The sequence below is a fragment of the Miscanthus floridulus genome, chromosome 15 (assembly GCF_019320115.1).
Source record: "Miscanthus floridulus cultivar M001 chromosome 15, ASM1932011v1, whole genome shotgun sequence".
In the NCBI taxonomy this organism is placed as follows: Eukaryota; Viridiplantae; Streptophyta; class Magnoliopsida; order Poales; family Poaceae; genus Miscanthus; species Miscanthus floridulus.
This window is the reverse complement of record NC_089594.1, coordinates 6623655-6643945: the sequence shown is the minus strand read 5'-3', so window position 1 is coordinate 6643945 and position 20291 is coordinate 6623655. Positions and strand designations below refer to the sequence as shown.

At 50.9% G+C, this 20291-nt stretch overlaps 2 pseudogenes; one reads left to right on the top strand and one right to left on the bottom strand.

The window, feature by feature from the left end:
* Positions 1-4300: 4300 nt before the first annotated feature.
* Positions 4301-7026, top strand: LOC136509016 (BTB/POZ domain and ankyrin repeat-containing protein NH5.2-like; annotated as a pseudogene).
* Positions 7027-9028: 2002 nt separating this feature from the next.
* On the bottom strand, positions 9029-20034 carry LOC136506915 (uncharacterized; annotated as a pseudogene).
* Positions 20035-20291: the final 257 nt, after the last annotated feature.

Below are 20291 nucleotides of genomic sequence, written 5' to 3'. Positions count from 1 at the left end.
GATTGAACAATTCTCATCGAGTACAGTGGTGAGGGGAAAAGGTGTACGTAGTAGTGAGATAGGCAAGTGGCTTCCTGCCGCGACCACCACTGACTAGTACTGCTGTAGTACTCCATCATCTTGATGACACTGAAGTTACCGAGAAATCAAAACAGTTAGTGAGTGTAGGAGTACAATAATACTGCAGCGGCTAACATTAATGCGGCCAGCCCCAACCTAGCGAGAGCTCCCTTCATGTTGCCGCATGAGGGCACCATCAACAATATGAGATAGTTACCCAACTTCTCCGATGGTATTAATTTTTAGCATATAGTTCTTAATATAAATAGCCCCACATGACAACCATAACCTCACGTGATTTTGGAATGTGTATGTGAGATTAACTCTTGATCAAGAGATAGGTTTTCCTCTATCTCTTCTATTAAAATATGAAATAATATACTTGGAGCTAGCGTAAGTCACTGTTGGAGGTGTTCTAAGTATATTTACATAGGCTAATGCTACATATATTGCTCCCAAACTCTATATCTCTCTCTAGTCCTCCCTCAATCATCTTAAAATAAATCTTCTTCTAGAATCACACCTTATGTCAAATTATATCGAGTTTGACTAACTTATAGTGTGAAGAATGATAACATTTATACGCTACTACAGAATTGATTTTCAGCGAGTGACAATAGTTTAATGTCATAAATATTGGGATTAAGTCCACTTTTGGCCCATCAACTATCATGTTGGTCTAATTTTGACCCCCAACTATAAAAACCGTTTGGTCCAGGAACCTCAAGTTTGAGAACCGTTCACTCTTGGCACCTAGACATGGTTGTGACTGTTTCATGCCGACGTGTACCTGATTTTGACCCGCCACACTGTCGTTGACCGCCACGTAGGACGTCGGCGCGGTTAAAAAAAAGGGGCCGACCCACTCGACTCGCTCTCTCCCTCTCAGTTCCTCTCCCCCGAACCCTAGACGACGTCGCCGCCGCCGCCTCCGTCGCCACCGCTGGCGCGTCCATCACCATAGCTGCTACCGCATCCTCTCCTCCGGTGCCTCCGCGTTCGCAGTCTCCCCTCCGCCTGGGAGTCCTCCGCCGCCGCCTTCGCAGTCGTTGAAATGGCGTCCTCAAGCGGATCCAGCAGGAGTTTTGGAAGCCAATCTTCTTGGGGTCGCCATGGCAATTCGTCCTCACCAATCCCTTATCGTGAAGGCCCACTGGAGTACACACCAGCAGTGGTATGCAAATGCGGTACAAAAGCTGCTAGGTTCATATCTTGGAGCCCACTAGGGGTGCTTGGTGGCGGCAGTGGGTGGCTCGGGCTCGCCGGCGGGAGAACGCTTCAGCGCTCGATGGCCCAGGATGAGGCATCGGAGAGGTCAACGGGGCGGAGGAGGTGCTGGTGGCCCAAGGAATCAGCACGGGACAGCTTAGAGGCGGTGGATTTGGGGCGACGGCACAGTCGGCCAGAAGCAGAGGAGACGCCGGCTCGTCGCTTTACCGTCCGTCGCCTCCACGGTACTTCTACATCGTCTGCGCCGGACTTCTACGTCAATCTGCCAGGGCAGGCAAGCTGATCCTCTGCGCGTCGCGCCGCGGCGCGCCCAGCTCGCCTCGCCGCGCATCAGAGGAAGAGGTGGTGGTCCGTGCGCCCTGGCAGGCGGCGGGTTGTCCCAGCCACCGGCGTCGCCGGCCATCCTGGGATCGACGATGCACTGCTACGGCGGTGGGGGAACATCTGCGCGCGGCCGAGGAACGGCCCCGTGATGGCGACACTCGGCCGGAGCGCATCCGTACCGTGTCAGCCTGCTCGAGCGTCACGTTGTTGTGCTGCTCGTGCGCCGCCGCCGCCCTGCTCCCGCACTGCGTCCTCCGTTGCCTCCTTCTCGCGCGCAGGAACGGGAGGAAAGAGGGCCTGCGTAGCGGTCAATGCCAGTGGGGCATGGTCAAAACTACTCTACGTAGGACAAAACAGCCTAGACCGCGTCCAGGTACTGAAAGTGAACGGTTTTGACAGTTGAGGTATTACCACTAGACGGTTTGTAGTTGAGGGTTAAAATGAGACGAATCCTATAGTTGAGGGGCCAAAAGTGGACTTAATCCTAAATATTGATACTTTTTTATATAAATTTAGTCAAATTTAAAATAATTTGATTTAGGACAAGTTAATTTATTTTGGGACCATGTGGGGTATACACTGTTTCAGCTAGCTAGCGCACAGCAAATGGAACGAACACACCGGCCGGCCCCTCTTGCTTGTCCGTGTCAGGGGCTACTGTGCAGTTGACACCAAACGCTGTTATGGGTCTCTGCCAAAAACCAAATGCATCCATGTTCACCAATTAATTTTGAAGCAGCTAGCACACTCGCTCAACAGTTCCTGTTGTGTGCACTTGAAATAAACGCGGTCAAAGCATACCGGATCCTACGCTAGATACTAGCTACCCTGTGTGCATGGCATGGCATGGCTGTACGTGTGTATCTGTACGCTGTTAAAATAGAGCTAGCTGAAGCGTCAGGAGATGAATACGTAGCCATGTAGGCATGGTCACTAGCTATACTTGTGTGTGCATGCACTGTATAACAACAAAAGACCATATTATATAGAGTAGTTCATGCATGTGTGTTTACTTGTGCATGGGGAAGTAGTGAAAATAGCAACAAGACTTACAGGAACAAGAGATGAAAAGAAAAAAAAAAGGGTCAGAAGTTACTGTCTTGCTCCTGTACTATGTAATATACTACTAGTACTAGTATTTTCTCCATGCTGATCATTGCGGGCACAAACTATATTACACTTAGAGTGTAGCAGTTTCAACAAGACCAAATCATAATATGTACTGAATTATTATTTGAGTTATTACCAGAGGTCCATAGTTAGTTTCAACCAGAGGTCCTTCGGTTTTTTTTTTTTTTTTTTTTTGTGATGTGGCTCTACAGCGTGGCTTCCAGGTGGCTTCATAGAGCAGCAGCAAGTCATGTGAAGGGAGAGGTAGGGCCTGTTTGGTTTACAAAGTTTTTTTTTTCTAGCTTCTCCTACCAAGTCCTTTGAAATCAGCTTCTTCCTAAACGTTGTTTTTAAACTCCTCTCACAGCATAGGAACTGAGTTAAAGCTGAAAGTACTAGCTTCTCCTAGCTTTCTCTCTGCTATCTTCTATGAGAAGCTATTTTGCTAAATGTTTTTTGAAAACAACTTTAGCTTTATTGGTGAAGCTGTTTTATAGAACTGAAGAAAAAAAAAAAAAAAAACCCGCTTCACTAGTGAAGATGAGTTCTACCAAACAGGTCCCTAGATGGTTAAATTCGCCGCCCCAATACGGTCAGTAGTGAACCAATGCCCTAATCCTTAGAATTAGTGATTGTAGAATGTAGTTCCTTGGTTGTGCTTGAACTTTGATGCAGAAAATCATATTGTTTTGCTTGGTTCCCAGCTACATCACGCCACGTCTAACTGTGGCTGCGCCACAAAAACCTAAGCGGCTATCCGGTTGATAAGACTACATTGGCAGCCATGGAAGATTATTGCAGCATGTAAAATAGGTTGGATTCTCGCCACATATAGTGTGGTGTCCATTTTTGGCGCCTTAACTGCAACGTCGTCGCACATGCATGTGTCGTGGTGTAAATAGACGGTAACCAAGCATGCCCTTTGTCTTTCTGTTTCCTTTGGTTGGTCTATAAACTTTCTGGGAAATAAGGTTTCGAAAATAAAGAATTGAATCCAAAATAATAATAATAATTTGGTTCGGTATATCCGGTCCGCCAAATTGACAGGATAACTTGCAGCATATTTCCCTCATACTTTTCAAACATATCATGATGTTTTTATTTAGCCATCTATTTCTCAGTAAAATGTATCAACGGTCCTTAACCATGTCTCGTGATGTCCCCCGAGCTAGCTAACGACGCCGCCGGCGGCACATGCAGTAACTCTGCTGGTACACTGGCACCACGCTAGCTAGCTCATTGGGCAGCAGCTAGCTGGGTCAATGGTGGCCCTGGGCTAGCTGCCGCGCGCGCGCCTTATTGTGTGTGCTTGCTCGTTGCCCCCCCACCCCAACCCCGCCGGCCGGCCCATCGCCATTGTGCGCGCAGTGTGCACACATCAATGGAACTGTAGACAAGACTGTAGCGTGGTGCTGGCGCTGCCGATGGCGACGCCGTCCGTCCCCAGTCGACGTCCCCACCCACACGATGATGGAACTGTGAATCAGGCACAGGCAGGCCACAAAGCCACGCACACGCACAGCCTCCCTCCCTCTCCTCCAGCATCTTCCATCGCTCGCTCTCCATCCCCGGCCGGCCCTCTCTCTTTCACGTACACACAGTTACCACGGCACCACCCAACCCCTAACAAGCTAGCCTTTGCCTTTTCCATCGACTTCGTCTCCCTCCCCTCCCTTCTGGCCACAGTTGCTTTGCTTGCTTTCCCCTCCAAAACCCGCGCCTCCTCCAAGGGAATCGGACCTTATCTCCGGCCGGCCCGCTCCAAAAAGCCAGAGCCTTTGCTCTTTACCTCTCCCACGCATCGACGGCACGGCACGGCACATGAGATCATGAGCTCGGAGGACTCGCTCAAGTCGCTGTCCCTCGACTACCTCAATCTGCTCATCAACGGGCAGGCCTTCAGCGACGTGGCGTTCAGCGTGGAAGGCCGGCTGGTGCACGCGCACCGCTGCGTGCTGGCCGCGCGCAGCCTCTTCTTCCGCAAGCTCTTCTGCGGCCTCGATCCCAACCACCCGCCGCCCCCACCCCCGCCGCCGCCGGGCAGCACCGGCGACGGCGCCCGAACGCCGGAGCTCGTCATCCCCGTCAGCTCCATCCGGTACGAGGTGCTGGTGCTGGTGCTCCAGTTCCTCTACAGCGGCCAGGCCTCCGTGGCCGCGCCCAAGAGCGGGCCCCTCCCCGGGTGCGGCGCTCGCGGGTGCTGGCACACCCGCTGCGGCGCCGCCGTCGACCTCGCCCTCGACACCCTCGCCGCCGCACGCTCCTTCGGCGTCGAGCAGCTCGCGCTCCTCGTCCAGGTGGGTCGGGTGGGGAGCAAGGTTTTAAATCTCCGGCTATAGCTGCCGCTATAGCCCGCTATAACTGTTTGAAAAAGATCAAGCTATTTATGTCTATGTACAACTTAGCCGCTATAGCCCGCTATATCCCCATTTAGCTCCGCTATAGCTGTTTTTGAGGTCATCCGCTAAATGTCTTAGCCGGAGATTTAAAACACTGGTGGGGAGAGAACGGATCTTTTGGCCCGTGTGTGTGTCAGTTTGTGTGGCATGGCATCAATTCGAGATCGATGTGTGTCATCACTTGTCATGGATGGATGGACGGATCGAAGAGCATGACTCATCTTTCTTTACTAGGAACTAGCAAGGGTCTTGTCACACTCACACGCCCTTGCTTTTGTTTATGTGTCTGCTGATTGCTGCTACTGCGTGTCCTCCCTTACTCACATCACATCCGCCACTGCATTGGCCAATTGCCCATTGCAAGCAATTTGCATTCCATTGCATTGCTAGGGTTTCTCCGATCCGAGATCGATCCCCAACAAGGCAACTCCATCTCCATGCCGTGCATCATTTCCGAAACACCTTTATGTATGCACAACTGCCATGCCGATGCAAGTACAGTCGAGCACCATTCATGCTAGCTAGCTGCTGCAATCACAATTCACAACTATGCAGTTCACTGCTGACGGATGCTGCTGGATTCTGGATCAGCAGCCAGCCACTACATTTTATGCTGCTAGTTAACACCTGCCTTTTTTTCTTCCTCTTCTAGTATATCTGATTCTGATTAGTTTATCTCTATCAATCTGCCATTTTTTTTTCTGTTGCAGAAGCAGCTGGAGAGCATGGTGAAGGAGGCGTCAGTGGACGACGTGATGAAGGTGCTGATGGCGTCGCGCAAGTTCGAGATGCAGGAGTTGTGGGCCACCTGCTCCCACCTGGTGGCGCGCTCCGGCCTCTCCGCCGACCTCCTCGCCAAGCACCTCCCCATCGACATGGTGGCCAAGATCGAGGAGATCCGCGCCAAGTCCCCCGTCTCCGGGTCCACCGCCGGCACGCCGCGCTCGCCGTTCCTCACCCACCACTACCCTCCCCCATCAACGCGGCGTCGTCGGGCCGCGGACCGCGACCACAAGATCCGGCGCATGCGTCGCGCGCTCGACGCCGCCGACATCGAGCTCGTCAAGCTCATGGTGATGGGCGAAGGGCTGGACCTCGACGACGCGCTCGCCGTGCACTACGCCCGTCCAGCACTGCGGGCCGCGACGTCGTCAAGGCGCTGCTGGAGCTCGGTGCCGCCGACGTCAACTCCCGCGCCGGACCCACGGGAAGACCGCTCTGCACCTGGCCGCCGAGATGGTGTCCCCCGACATGGTGTCCGTGCCTCCTCGATCACCACGCCGACCCTAGCGCCCGGACGCTCGACGGCGTCACCCCGCTCGACGTGCTCCGCGGCCTCACCTCCGAGTTCCTCTTCCAGGGCGCCGTGCCGGGGCTCACGCACATCGAGCCCAACAAGCTCAGGCTCTGCCTTGAGCTCGTGCAGTCCGCGGTGATGGTGACCGAGCGCGACGAGGCCGGCAGTGGTGGCGACGCCGGGGGAAGCGACGGCGGCGGGAACTTCCCGAGGAGCGACGCCGACGACAGCTTGGTGAGCCTGACGATGAACTCCACGCTAATGTACCAGGGGCAGGAGATGGCGGCTACGGCGGTGGCCGCCGGTGAGGTGAGGAAGGGGAACGACGGCGGCGGCGGTGGCCGAGGGAGCCCGTCCAACTTGTACTTTCCCAATGGCGGCTTCCCATAAGTATTGTGCCCTTATTCCCTTTTATAATCCATCATCAAGATGATCTTTTTCTGTTGGATTGGATCTTTGTAAGGTCATGGTGTAGTTAGCTACTATTTGACTAGGAGATATGCATGCCTGCATGAGCAAGAATTTCATGGTATTTGATGTGGATTGTTCGATCGATGCATGATCCCGCAATTATTATTGATCGACGACTGGGAGCAAAGCAACTGTTTCTTTGTTCAAATTCTTCACTGTGATGAATCTTGTAATGGGGCTTCAACAATAGTAGGCCAACATACACCAATCCAGAGCTTGCATTGCTACTTCCTAGCTAGCTCCAGTCACTACCGGAAATCCTCAAATTTGCCGAGTGTTTTTATGTTTGCCGAGTGTATTTCCTCGGGCACTCGGCGAACAAGAGTTCTTTGTCGAGTGCTGCGATAAAAACACTGTAAAAAAACACTCGGCAAAGAGGGGGTTTGCCAAGTGTCAAAAAAAAAACACTCGACAAAGATAAGGTTTGCCGAGTGTAAAAAAAAAACACTCGACAAAAGAAATAAAATCTTTTTTCCTGGAAAAGAAAGAGAAGAAAAAAATAAAAAAAACTTTGCTGAGTGTTCAGATCTAGAACACTCGGCAAAGAAATAAAATCTTTTTTCTAGAAAAGAATGAGAAGAAAAAAATAAAAAAAATACTTTGCCGAGTGCCCCGATCTAGGACACTCGGTAAACAAAAATATCTTCTTTAACACCCAGCCGCCCCACCCTCCTTCCTCCGCCCCCGCCCCCCAGCGCCCCCTCCCCTTCTTCCTCCGCACGCACCCGGCCCCCAGCGCCCCCCTCCCTTTTCTACCCCGGCACCTGCCCCCCCCCTCCCCTCCTCTCCCTCTCTTCCCCGGCGGCGGCCGCCCCCTCCTCTCCCTCTCTTCCCCGGATCCGGCGGACACCCCCTCTTCTCCCTCTCTTCCCCGGATCCGGCGGCCGCCCCCTCCTCTCCCTCTCTTCCCCGGATCCGGCAGCCGCCCTCTTCTCTCCCTCTCTTCCCCGGATCCGGCGCGGCCGCCCCCTCCTCTCCCTCTCTTCCCCGGATCCGGCGGCTGCCCCCTCCTCTCCCTCTCTTCCCCGGATCCGGCGGCGGGAGGCAGCTCGGGTGTGGCCGGTGGTGGCGTGGTGGTGGTGGGCGGCGGTGGCGTCATGGTGGCCGGTGGTGGCGTGGTGGTGATGGCCGGTGGTGGCTCATGGCGGCGGTCGTGAAGCCGGGAAGCGGAGGCGAGACGGAGGGCGTGAAGCTGGGCCGCAGCGCAGGGGAAGGACGCCGCCGAGGAGACCGACGGCAACCGACGGAGACCGGCTGGTGGTGGCTTTTTTTTCGAAAAAAATGTTTGTCGAGTGTATTTTGGGCACTCAATAAAGTCTTTGCCGAGTGTCCGACAAAAAACACTCGGCAACGTCTGTTTGCCGTTAAAAGTTTCACCGAGTGTCGTTTGCCGAGTGTTACACTCGGCAAACCCTTTGCCGAGTGTTTTTTGGGCTTTGCCGAGTGCCCTCCTGGTCCCCCCGTAGTGAGTACTAGTGTACAGCATGAATAAGGTTTTTTTTGGGGGGTAGTTGCTGGTGTTTTTACATGTCTTTATGCAAATGCAGCTTTTTGGTACTGTACTAGCCTTTGGATGCATGGTAGGAAAGCAAGGTGCAAAGCCATTCAATCGACACGGCGAATCTAAGTGTGGAATTAATTTGAATGATACAAATATTGCACACGTGTTGCTAATTATTCATTATGAAAACTACTTTTTGCATTGATTACTCATTAAGAATACAACAGTTCGTTATTACCATAATATACTTTTCTAGATATTGGTAGCAGCCAAAGTTTTAAAAGTTTGCTTTAGAGTTTGTATTGGTGATTTAAGGAAGTAGCTAGGTAGTATTCCCTCCATTAATCCAAATTGCAAGACATTTTGGCTTGTTTAGATACGTAATTTTTTGCTATGCATTTAGATATACATAATGTTTAAATACTTAGTAAAAGTAATATATCTAGAAAAAGTTAAAACGTCTTACAATTCAAAAAGGAGGGAGTATGTTAACAACCTGTTTAAAACATGAACTTTGCTGGGCATCTACTAGATCTAGCTCTCACTAGTAGAGAGTACAAAGATCAATTAGATCAGGTGCAAAGATGCCCGAGTTATCGGCATTTCATCAGGTTCTCTCCAATCGACAAGTCATATAACCAGTACATTAAACACTTTTCGATTTTCCTTTCCAATCGAAGTTATATTAGTCAGACAAGTCATATAACCAGTAACCAGTACATTAATTAATTAAACACTAAATTCTATGCCAGCATCCCGTATTTCTACCAGAAATTCATGGCCTCGCTGACCTGACCAACAAGGCCACGAAAATGCTCTCAAATATAACCCACATCCAGAGTATGCCCTCGCAACCATTGCTTCACTGGAGAAGCCATGAATCAAGGGAGTATGGAGATAAACTAATTTGGTAACAAGTCCCTCCTAAACACATTCGGACTCACGTGAGTTACAGGTACAAGGATGGCAAAGCTTCCTATAAAACCCCTGCGCTACCATACCATCATTACATCATCAGCACTACTTACACCATTCTTATCAAACTACAACTTACATAACATAACCCATGTACAAAGCAGCATGACACCTTCCCAAAACAGCAAAAAAAGAAAAAAAAAAAGGTCGGCTACTCAGTTTCCCTTGAATTATCCCCACCAGAAAGCAACCAGCGAAGATACTCCTCTCCATCAGCCAACGATGAATCATCACCACGGATGGTCACCCTCTTGCGTGTCAGTGTTTCCACTGTCAATGCTTTCCTCTTTCGTCCACCTCTTGGCCGGGAACGCAACTGCTCATCTATCTCATCAAAGTCTCCCTGCACAAAGCGATTTGTTATCCACAGGTTCACATGGTTTGATCGCAAAACAAATGCGATCATATACATGCTTCAATCAAAGATTTACACAAACCAGGAGCTGATAATTTGATGTAATAAGCCAAAAAACACAAACTGCAAAAACAGACTCACTTCAATGTATACATGAGCACCAGTTTTCTCATGGTTGTCCCTGACATGCTTGTAGGTGAATGCCTTGCCATACCCGGCGATTTGGCACTTGAAAGGTTTCAGCTGGTCATGGCATGCCTTCACATGCTTGGTCAAATTTGATTTCTGCAATAGAGAATAGGATTATGCTTGGTTTAAGAACTAGTTGGAAAAGGCGCATTTGGAAATCTATCAGTCTTGCTTACATTGGAAAAGGAGTGTTCACAACCCTCAAAAGTGCATTTCATCCTTTCACCAGAGGGCACCTTGTCATGGGATTGCAGGTGCCGCTTGATGTTCTTCTTCAGGTGCTTTTCTCCACATACCTCACACTGAACATACTGATGGCAAGATTGGTTATGAGCCCTCAGGTATTCAACATTTGTAAACATCTTCATGCAGCCTGGTTCACCACACAATACCTCCACATATTCCAATTTAACTGCAAGAAAAAACAACCCTCAAATTTTGAGATCCCATACGCTGGATAAGGGAAAACATGTTACATGAACATGATGCAAATAACACTGAATAAGCTGCATTGAACATTTTTCTAATTATCTGGTAACGCTGACCTACCATGGGATTCCTCATGTCTCTTCAGCTTTGATGAATACTTGAAAACCTTGTTACAGCCCTCCTCCTTGCAAATAAATTGCTGGTTGCTCTTACTAGCATTTTCGTCCTCATGGATTTCCTTAACATGCCGTTGCATATTTGCCTTCATACTGAACCTCCTATCACAACCATCCACAGTGCAACTAAACAATTTGCCCTCATGCTTAAGCATGTGTCGGTTCAAGTGATCTTTCCTTTTATAGCTGAAGGGGCAGTCTTCAAGCGGGCAAATAAAGAGTTTCTACAGTCAAACAAGAATATCTGTTAAGAACAAATTATTTATAATGCTCTTTGTTTAACATTGTGCTAGATGCTTCAAATAATGAACCAATCAATTATCAGAACTCAGAACTATAAATAATGTACTGGATCATGATCAGAAGAACCTACAAAGGTAAACCTGTTTTAATGTAATAGTTAATCAAATGTGCCATCTTATTAAAAGTGAATTTTAGGAGAAATGTTACGACACATAATGGAAGAACAACTGTTTACATAAAAAGGTAGAAGCATATACTTTTGCACTATGAAACTAGTATAACAAAGGAAAGAAAACTAAATGTCAATGCTTTACAACAAACTATAACAAGTTCAGCATTTCCATTCAGTACATCTGTTCTTGCACAATGACAGGATACAGGACTATTGTCACCATAGCGAGCTGAGAACCAATGAAGAATGGCCATAGCTTTCTGAGACGACATTTTGATATTGGATCCTAAAGCATCTTTTGAAAGCTCCCATAAGGAAGCACGTGATGACATGGCAGAATGGAGGGAGGATATTTCCACCCTTATCTCCAAAAGATCCATAACCCATATATAATCCTTACAACATTATAACAAGCTCAGTACTTCGATTCATCATACTTTTTACATTGCAAAATGACATGGTTTAGGACTATTGTCACCATAGCGAGCTGAGAACCAATGAAGAATGGGCCTAGCTTTCTGAGATGACATTTTGATATTGGATCCTCAAGCATTATATGAAAGCTCCCATAAGGAAGCCCATGGAGACATGGCAGAATGAAGGGAGGATATTTTCAGCCTTATCTCCAGGATCCATACCCATCTAATCCTCACAGCACCACAGAAAACTAGAGGTAAAGGAACTTATAAATCGAAGCCCAAGCTTTCTGAAATATTTTGATGTTTGATCAACAGATTGACACAACCAAAGGCCGCAAAGTCAGAAGCCCAAAGAAATAAATTGAGAACAGATAACTACAAAACCCACAGAATTGACCCATACGAGAAGGCATAGTACAAATTAGCACTGAAAACAATCATGTATGTCATGAAATGCAGAATTTAGACTATGAGCATCATGATAAAATAGGGAACTTTGTACAAGGACAAACCTACTCAGTGAGCGTGACTGAGGCAATCTTGTTGAAGATTCACAGGAGGTCATCCCAACCTGTTACTAGTTCAGACAAGAGTAAAAAATGCCTCGTCGCATTTTGGAGTTCTTTAAATGGGATCCAATGCTTCACGCTGTTAACTATCTATGTCCTGCAAAACAACTGTATTTAGCAAATCATATAGGGGGAAATCAATATTACAGCCAGCCTCATAAGGCATGAATGCAAATCATATGTTAAAATCATGTTTGTATACTTGAAAAGTGAAATGTAACACATCTAGGTGGCCAGTGCCAATAAAATAAAAAGAGCCAGCTCATGCTAAATTTGAGATGATGAATACCAACCTCATGTGAGTGACTTTGCATGTGCTGCTTCAGATGAGCTGGTTTCTGGAAACAAGAGCCACACTCCTGGCACCTATGTTCCTCCTTGTGAACAATCTTTTCCCCATTTGAGTTGTATATTGTTGTAGACGCTTTCATTGGGAAGCAATACAACAGGAAGAAGGCGCCAGCCTCTAGTGGCTAGTTTTAGGCCATAGTTATCTTTTCCTATAACTTAGGATCTGGGAGCCAGTTTGTTAGTGAGTTTGTTAGGTCCAGCCGGCCATTGGGGGATATAACAATGGGCCGGCTGATTAGGGAGGATAGGCAGAGAATAGAGCATCACGTTCGGAGCCTCCCAGGGAGGGCGAACCTGCTCTACCGCTGCTGATCTCTAGATTTAGCCATTCCAGATTACTAGTTCATCAATAAAGCTCTTCCAGATTACTGGCTCTATCATCTGGTATCAGAGACCTCTCGATCCTCTCGCCTGTCATGGGTGACGAACTCAAGACCACTCTGGATGCCATCCTCGCCGATCTCTCCTCCATCAAGAACGAGGTGACGACGATCAAGGGCGACCAGAGCCGTCTCAACGTTGCCGTCAATCGACTGCAATCGGACTACCACTCCGCCGGCGGCCCCCACAGTGGCAAGGACACGGAGCATGGCGCCCCTCCCCCACCACCCCCACGCGAGCACGGGAAGCACAAGGTCCGGTTTCCGCGCTACGACGGCAGCACCGATCCGGTCACATGGCTTCACAAGGCAGAGCAGTTTTTCCGTGCCGATCGCACGGCGGACGACGAGCGCGTGTGGCTCGCCTCCTTCTACATGGAAGGCGCTGCCCAGGACTGGTACTACCGCCTGGAGCAGAACCACGGCGCTCCAACGTGGCCGGATTTCGTCGACAAGATACAGCGGGCGTTCGGGACGCCGGCGCGCAGCAACCCGCTCAGCGCCCTCATGAAGCTCCGCCGCATAGGGACGGTCAAGGAGTACAAGGCGCAGTTCTTGCCCATGCTCGCGCGCTGCAGGCCGCTTCAGGAGCAGGACCAAATCGACATCTTCACCGGCGGCCTCCGCAATCCGCTACAGACGGACGTCGAGCTCCAACATCCGGCCACGCTCGATGACGCCATGGCCCTCGCGCGGGCTTTCGAACGGCGCCTGGAGTTGGACGAGGACGAGGACTCCTCTACGAGCCGCGCCCCCACCCGCACCAACCCCCCGATTCGGCCGCGCGCCCTGCCCGCGACTTCCGCACCTCACACGCCTCCTCCCGCGGCCAAAACTGTGCCGCCGACGCCGCCGGCTCCAACCAAAGGCCCACCTCCAGCAGGCCCGCGCTTCAAGCGACTGACACCGCAAGAGATGGCCCAACGCAGAGCAGAGGGCCTCTGCTTCAACTGTCCGGAAAAATTCACGAAGGACCATGCCTGCATGAAGAAGGGCCTGTACCTGATGGAGCTCGATGATGATACACCAGTTGAGGACGTTGCGGTGGAGGAGTCTTCCCCTACCGACGACGTCGAGATCTCCATCCACGCCCTCACCGGCATCAAGACGGCGGACACCATGCACCTGGCCACATCCGTCGCAGGCACATCCATCCGGGCTCTGGTGGACTCGGGATCCACTCACTCCTTCATCGCCGCGGATACTGCACGACGCCTCAGCCTCCAGCCCGCTCCGCGCCCCGGCTTCACCGTGGGCGTTGCCAACGGGGAACGCGTCCCATCTGCCGGGGTCTGCGCCGCCGTCCCCGTCACCATTGGCACCGAGGAGTTCCACATCGACCTCTTCGTCTTGCCCCTTCCCGACTACGAGCTCGTGTTGGGCTGCCACTGGCTCCGGTCCCTGGGCCCCATTCTCTGGGACCTCGCCCGCCAGACCATGGCGTTCTGGCGCCGGGATCGCCGCATTCGCTGGACTGGCGTCACAGCCCCCAGGGGCCCTGCTCTCCACGCCGCCGAGCGCCTGGACCTCCTCCAACTACTCCTGGCTGAGTTCGGCGACATCTTCGACACGCCGTCGTCACTGCCTCCAGTTCGTGCCTGCGATCATCGGATTCATCTCCTACCAGGCACGGCCCCGATCGCAGTACGGCCCTACCGCTACCCCCAACTGCTCAAAGATGAGCTGGAGAGGCAGTGCGCCGACATGCTCCAGCAGGGCATCATCCGCCCAAGCACCTCGGCGTTCTCATCGCCCGTCCTCCTCGTGCGCAAGGACAACTCATGGAGGTTCTGCATCGACTATCGCGCACTCAATGCAAAAACAGTGCGCGACGTTTTCCCCATTCCCGTCGTCGACGAACTGCTGGACGAACTCCGCGGTGCCACCTACTTCACCAAGCTCGATCTTCGCAGCGGATATCACCAAGTCCGCATGCACGCCGATGACATCCACAAGACGGCGTTCCGAACTCATCATGGGCATTTTGAGTTCTTGGTAATGGCCTTCGGCTTGACCAATGCCCCGGCGACGTTCCAGTCCCTTATGAACGAGGTTCTCCGCCCCTTCCTTCACCACTTTGTGCTCGTGTTCTTTGATGATATTCTCATCTACAGCACGTCGTTCGCTGCACACCTGCAACACATCCGTGCTGTCCTCTCCACACTGCGCGCCCACAGCCTGTTCCTGAAGCGCTCCAAGTGCTCATTCGCGGAGCGTCGGGTGGAGTACCTGGGCCACTTCATCTCCGAGGCAGGGGTGGCCATGGACCCGGCCAAGATTGAAGCGGTGCAGAGCTGGCCTAGGCCGCGAACCCTCCGCGCGCTGCGGGGCTTCCTCGGCCTCACGGGCTACTACCGACGTTTCATCCACAACTACGGAGTCATCGCAGCCCCGCTCACGGCCCTCTTGAAGCGGGATGCTTTTCGCTGGAATGACGCCGCCGCCGCCGCCTTCGACATGCTCAAGTCAGCACTGACCTCCGGTCCGGTGCTGCAGCTTCCCGACTTCACGGCGCCCTTCGTCATCGACTGCGACGCCTCGGGCTCTGGTTTCGGCGCTGTCCTCCACCAGAGCGCAGGACCGATCGCGTTCTTCAGCCGCGCCGTGGCGCCACAGCATGCCAAGTTGGCTGCCTACAAGCGCGAGCTCATCGGATTGGTGAAGGCCGTGCGGCACTGGCGACCGTATGTTTGGGCACGACCATTCACGATCCGCACCGACCACTTCGCCCTCAAGTTCCTCTTGGACCAGCGCCTCTCCACCATCCCGCAGCACACATGGGTCAGCAAGCTATTTGGCTATGATTTCAAGGTGGAGTACAAGCCCGGCCGGCAAAACGCGGCTGCTGATGCCCTGTCACGCCGTGATGAGGACACCGCAGTACTGATAGCCTGCGCACTCTCCCGGCCGGACTTCGATCTGTTCCACGAGTTCCGAGCGGAGGCCGAGACACTGCCGGATATCATCGCCAAGCGCCAGGAAATTGACCAGGGCCTTGCTGGGGCGAACTAGACGTCCGTCGATGGCTTCGTCCTACATCGTGGCCGCATCTTCGTCCCCGACACGTCGGCTCTGTGGCCCCAAATCCTCGCCACAGCTCACGGCGCCAGCCATGAAGGCGTACAGAAGACGCTGCACCGCCTGCGCGCCTCCTTCTACAGCCCGCATGCCAGCCGCCTTGTCCGCGACTTCGTGCAGGGCTGCACCGTCTGTCAGCGTAACAAGATGGAGCATCTCCATCCAGCCGGCCTGCTGCAGCCGCTGGACGTTCCCCACACCGTCTGGGCCGACATCGCCATGGATTTTGTTGAAGGCTTTCCCAAGGTCGGAGGCAAATCGGTGGTTCTCACGATGGTTGATCGCTTCTCCAAGTATGCACATTTCATCGCCATCGGCCACCCCTACAGCGCCACCTCTGTTGCCCAGGCGTTCTTCGACCAGATTGTGCGCCTCCACGGGCTGCCTTGCTCCATCGTCAGCGACAGGGACCCGGTCTTTACCAGCGCCTTCTGGACCGAGCTCTTTCGCCTGTCTGGCGTCACGCTGCGCCTCAGCTCTGCCTTCCACCCCCAAACTGATGGTCAGTCAGAGGTCACCAACCGTATTCTCGGGGTCTACCTTCGCTGCCTCGCCGGCGATCGTCCGCGGAGCTAGCTGCGGTGGCTGCCCTGGGCAGAGTTCTGCTATAATTCATCCTTCCAGACAGCATTGAGGGCAACTCCGTTTGGAGTGGTGTATGGTCGACCACCGCCCACTCTGGCTTCGTATCAGCCAGGTCTCTCAAAGGTGGCTGCACTGGACAAGCAGCTGACGGTCAGGGATGAGTTCCTGGCTGCTGTCCGGGAACGGCTCCTCCAAGCCCAGAGTATCATGAAGCAGAGCCATGACTCGGCACACCGGGATGTGTCTTTCACTGTGGGCGACTAGGTGTGGCTCCGCCTTCACCAGCGCGCTGCGACAGCTATCAGGTCCAGCCAGAATGCCAAGCTCGCGCCCCGCTACTTCGGCCCCTTCCAGGTGCTCGAGCGCATTGGCTCGGTGGCCTACCGCCTCCAGCTCCCGGCTAAGGCGCGCATCCACAATGTGTTCCACGTGGTGTTCCTGAAGAAGTTCCATGGCAACACTCCTGCAGACATTGTTCCACTACCTACAGTTGTCCATGGCCATGCTGTTCCGGAGCCCAGTCACATTGCCCGCGCTCGCCTCAACCATGGTGTGTGGGAAGTTTTGGTGCAATGGATCGGTCGAAGTCCAGCTGATTCAACCTGGGAGCTGCTGGAAGATTTCAAGGCCACCTATCCCAAATTCCAGCTCGAGGACGAGCTGTTTCGAAAGGAGGGTGGAAGTGTTGTAGACGCTTTCATTGGGAAGCAATACAGCAGGAAGAAGGCGCCAGCCTCTAGTGGCTAGTTTTAGGCCATAGTTATCTTTTCCTATAAGTTAGGATCTGGGAGCCAGTTTGTTAGTGAGTTTGTTAGGTCCAGCCGGCCATTGGGGGATATAACAATGGGCCGGCTGATTAGGGAGGATAGGCAGAGAATAGAGCATCACGTTCGGAGCCTCCCAGGGAGGGCGAACCTGCTCTACCGCTGCTGATCTCTAGATTTAGCCATTCCAGATTACTAGTTCATCAATAAAGCTCTTCCAGATTACTGGCTCTATCATATATAATTGATTTATCTAGTTCATCCTGCACATAAATTTTGGGAAAACATTAGAGATGCTATGTATTTCTCGAGAACAACAATAATACAAAGGCAGACATCAAAAGGTAAATGATACGTCATGATATAGATGGCTCATACCTATGTTATCAAACAAGATATATATTGACTAATGCATCTATATATCACATAATGCTTATACCTTGTGACGTGCAACCATGTGAGCTTGAATTAGGCATTTCTTTGACCTGACCACAGTGCAAAATTCACATTTGAAACGCCTTATATCCTTACAAGCCTTCTGTCCAACACTTGCATCTCCGTCAACATCAACTTCAGAACACATCTGGGAATGAACAAATCACAGTTAATTTTGTTTTTGACACAGATAATCATGTATCATACATACTGTACGGACAGACCATTTCCGGACCATTTCCAGATTTAGAAACTAGAATAAATGCCATAAAATAGATAAAAGTTATGATAAAAAATCTTTGCTATTTAGAAGAAATCTCTCTGAAATCCAGCACATGGATTTTAAAAACTTTAGTAAGTTTGTATAACTTCCTGACTGGTGAAAGTAAAACCAACAACATATATCTAATAATTTATTGCCACCAACTTACAGGAGTGAATTTCTACACTATAATCTTGATCTAGAGACACTGGGACATGTTGTTGTTGTTGTTGTAGAGACACTGGGACATAAAAGAAGACCAATAAGACATAAATTACAATGAGATCATCAAATTCGATTTAGGCACTAAAAGGCTATTTTGTGGGAGGACTAATGCGAATCAATCAAGCAACAAATGGGCAGTATATGATTCTATGATTTCTTCATCAACAAATATGGATGAACCATCTTGTTCCCATGAGGATGATCTGAGATGTGTCTTGAGCTGCCTAGTCATGTATTCCAAGGTATCATAAATTTCCCTTCGAGCATCATGTGTCTTGTCCTCTACCAAGAATTCATGGACAACACCATCAATTTCTATCCAACTACACCCTGGTTTTTTGAAGAGCTTAAGAGTCAACATTTGCTGCCTCATCTCTCGAGCTTCTCTCCATTTATTTGATGACGCATACATGTTCCAAAGAAGCACATAAACCCCATCATCCCCAGGTTCTCTCTTTATAATTTCCTTTCCAGCAATCTCAGCTAGTCTATAATTGCCATGAACTAGACATGCACTAAGAAGTGACCTCTATATAACAATATCAGGCTCCACATTCATATCAGCTATTAGAGCTTCTGCTTCCTCTAGTAGCCCTCCCCGTCCTAACAGATCAATCATGCAACCATAGTGCTCAAGCAGGGGATCAATTTTGTATACTTGACGCATTCTGTCGAACAACTCTCTGCCTTCTTCTATCAAGCCAGCATGGCTGCATGCTGACAAAACAGAAACAAAGGTTACACTGTTTGGAACTACCCCAGCTCTAAGCATATTCTGAAAGAGCTCAAGAGCTTTCTTCCCATCTCCCTGGACAGTACAACAGGAGATCATAGTTGTCCATGTAAAAGAATCCTTTGATTGAACTTCTTGGAACACGGAAAATGCCATCTCAATGCATCCACTCTTTGCATACATATCCATCAGAGCATTGCTAACAATTATATTCGAGCTGGCATTACATTTGCTTCCATATCCATGAATGACACGTCCTAGATCCAGAGCACCAATGTCAGCACAAGCTGAGAGTACACCTACAATTGTGATGTGAGTAGGGCGATGGCCCTCCAGTACCATCCTACCAAAAAGCTCTATAGCCCGTACAGGCTGCCTGCCCTGTACATGACCAGTGATCAGTGCTGTCCAAGCAACTACACTCCTCACAGGAACCTGATCAAAGAACAACAATGCCGAATCCACACCAGCACACTTAATATAACCATGCAGCATGCTACCCCAGGTGACCTCATCTTTCAGAGACATTCTATCAAACACCTTCACCGCAGACTCAAACTTCCCACACTGGCTATACACGTCAATCAATGCATTGCCAACGACCATCTCACGATCCAATCCAAGCCGGAAAATAAGGCCATGCACTGCCCTAACGACCACTCGATCACCAGCGCCGCTAGAGGCAGACAGGGCACCAACAACCGCAAAGCCATCAGGGCTGTGGCCAGCGGCTACAGCACGAGCAAACAAGGATATAGCTTCGCGTTGCTGGTCTAACTGGAGATGGAGAGTCATGAGGCTAGTGAAGGAGATAAGGTCAGGGTGGGGGATCTCATCGAACAGCTTGCGGGCATCAGCTACACAGCCGAAATCAGCATAGCAGCAGAACATTTTGCAGGAAACAGACTGTTCGTGGGGATGGAGACCATGGGCAACGGCCAGGGCGTGGATTCTCTGGAGCTCTCTTAACTTTTTGCACTGGGCAAGAAGCTGGTGGCAAACGCTTCTATTCATGTATCTTCCCCTCGAGGCAACAAAATCTGTGGAGGTTTGCGTTCCTTAATGCCTCGAATGTTGACACCTGGAATTATAGCTCAAATTACTGGGAAAACAACAGCAGCAACTACAAAGCGACCTAGTGGACTAGTAATAAAGACTATTCGCAGCTTGCTCATCGGTGTTTTGCTTCCAACAATGCTCTAAATTCTAATCGCGGGTATTCAACGACTCAAATTAAACTAGCATTGCCAGCGGCGGACAAGAAAAGGTCACCCGTTCATGGTAAAAAAAACGCATGTATACACTACAAATAGCCGAGTAAATCAGGCTCATGGTTTGGGAGGCCGGTTTCGCGCATCAGGGTTCAGGGACGGAAAAGACGGGGTGGGCCGTGGGCATACTTTGAGGGTGCTCGTCGCCGTCGAAGGGCCTGATGAAGATGTAAGGGCGCCGGGGACAGAGGTTGCCGTCGCAGCTCGGGCTCAGCCGCGCAAAGGCTCGCCGGTGCCGTCGCCGCCCGCTAGGGATGGGGCTCGGGGCCGTGTAGAGTGCGTCCCAGC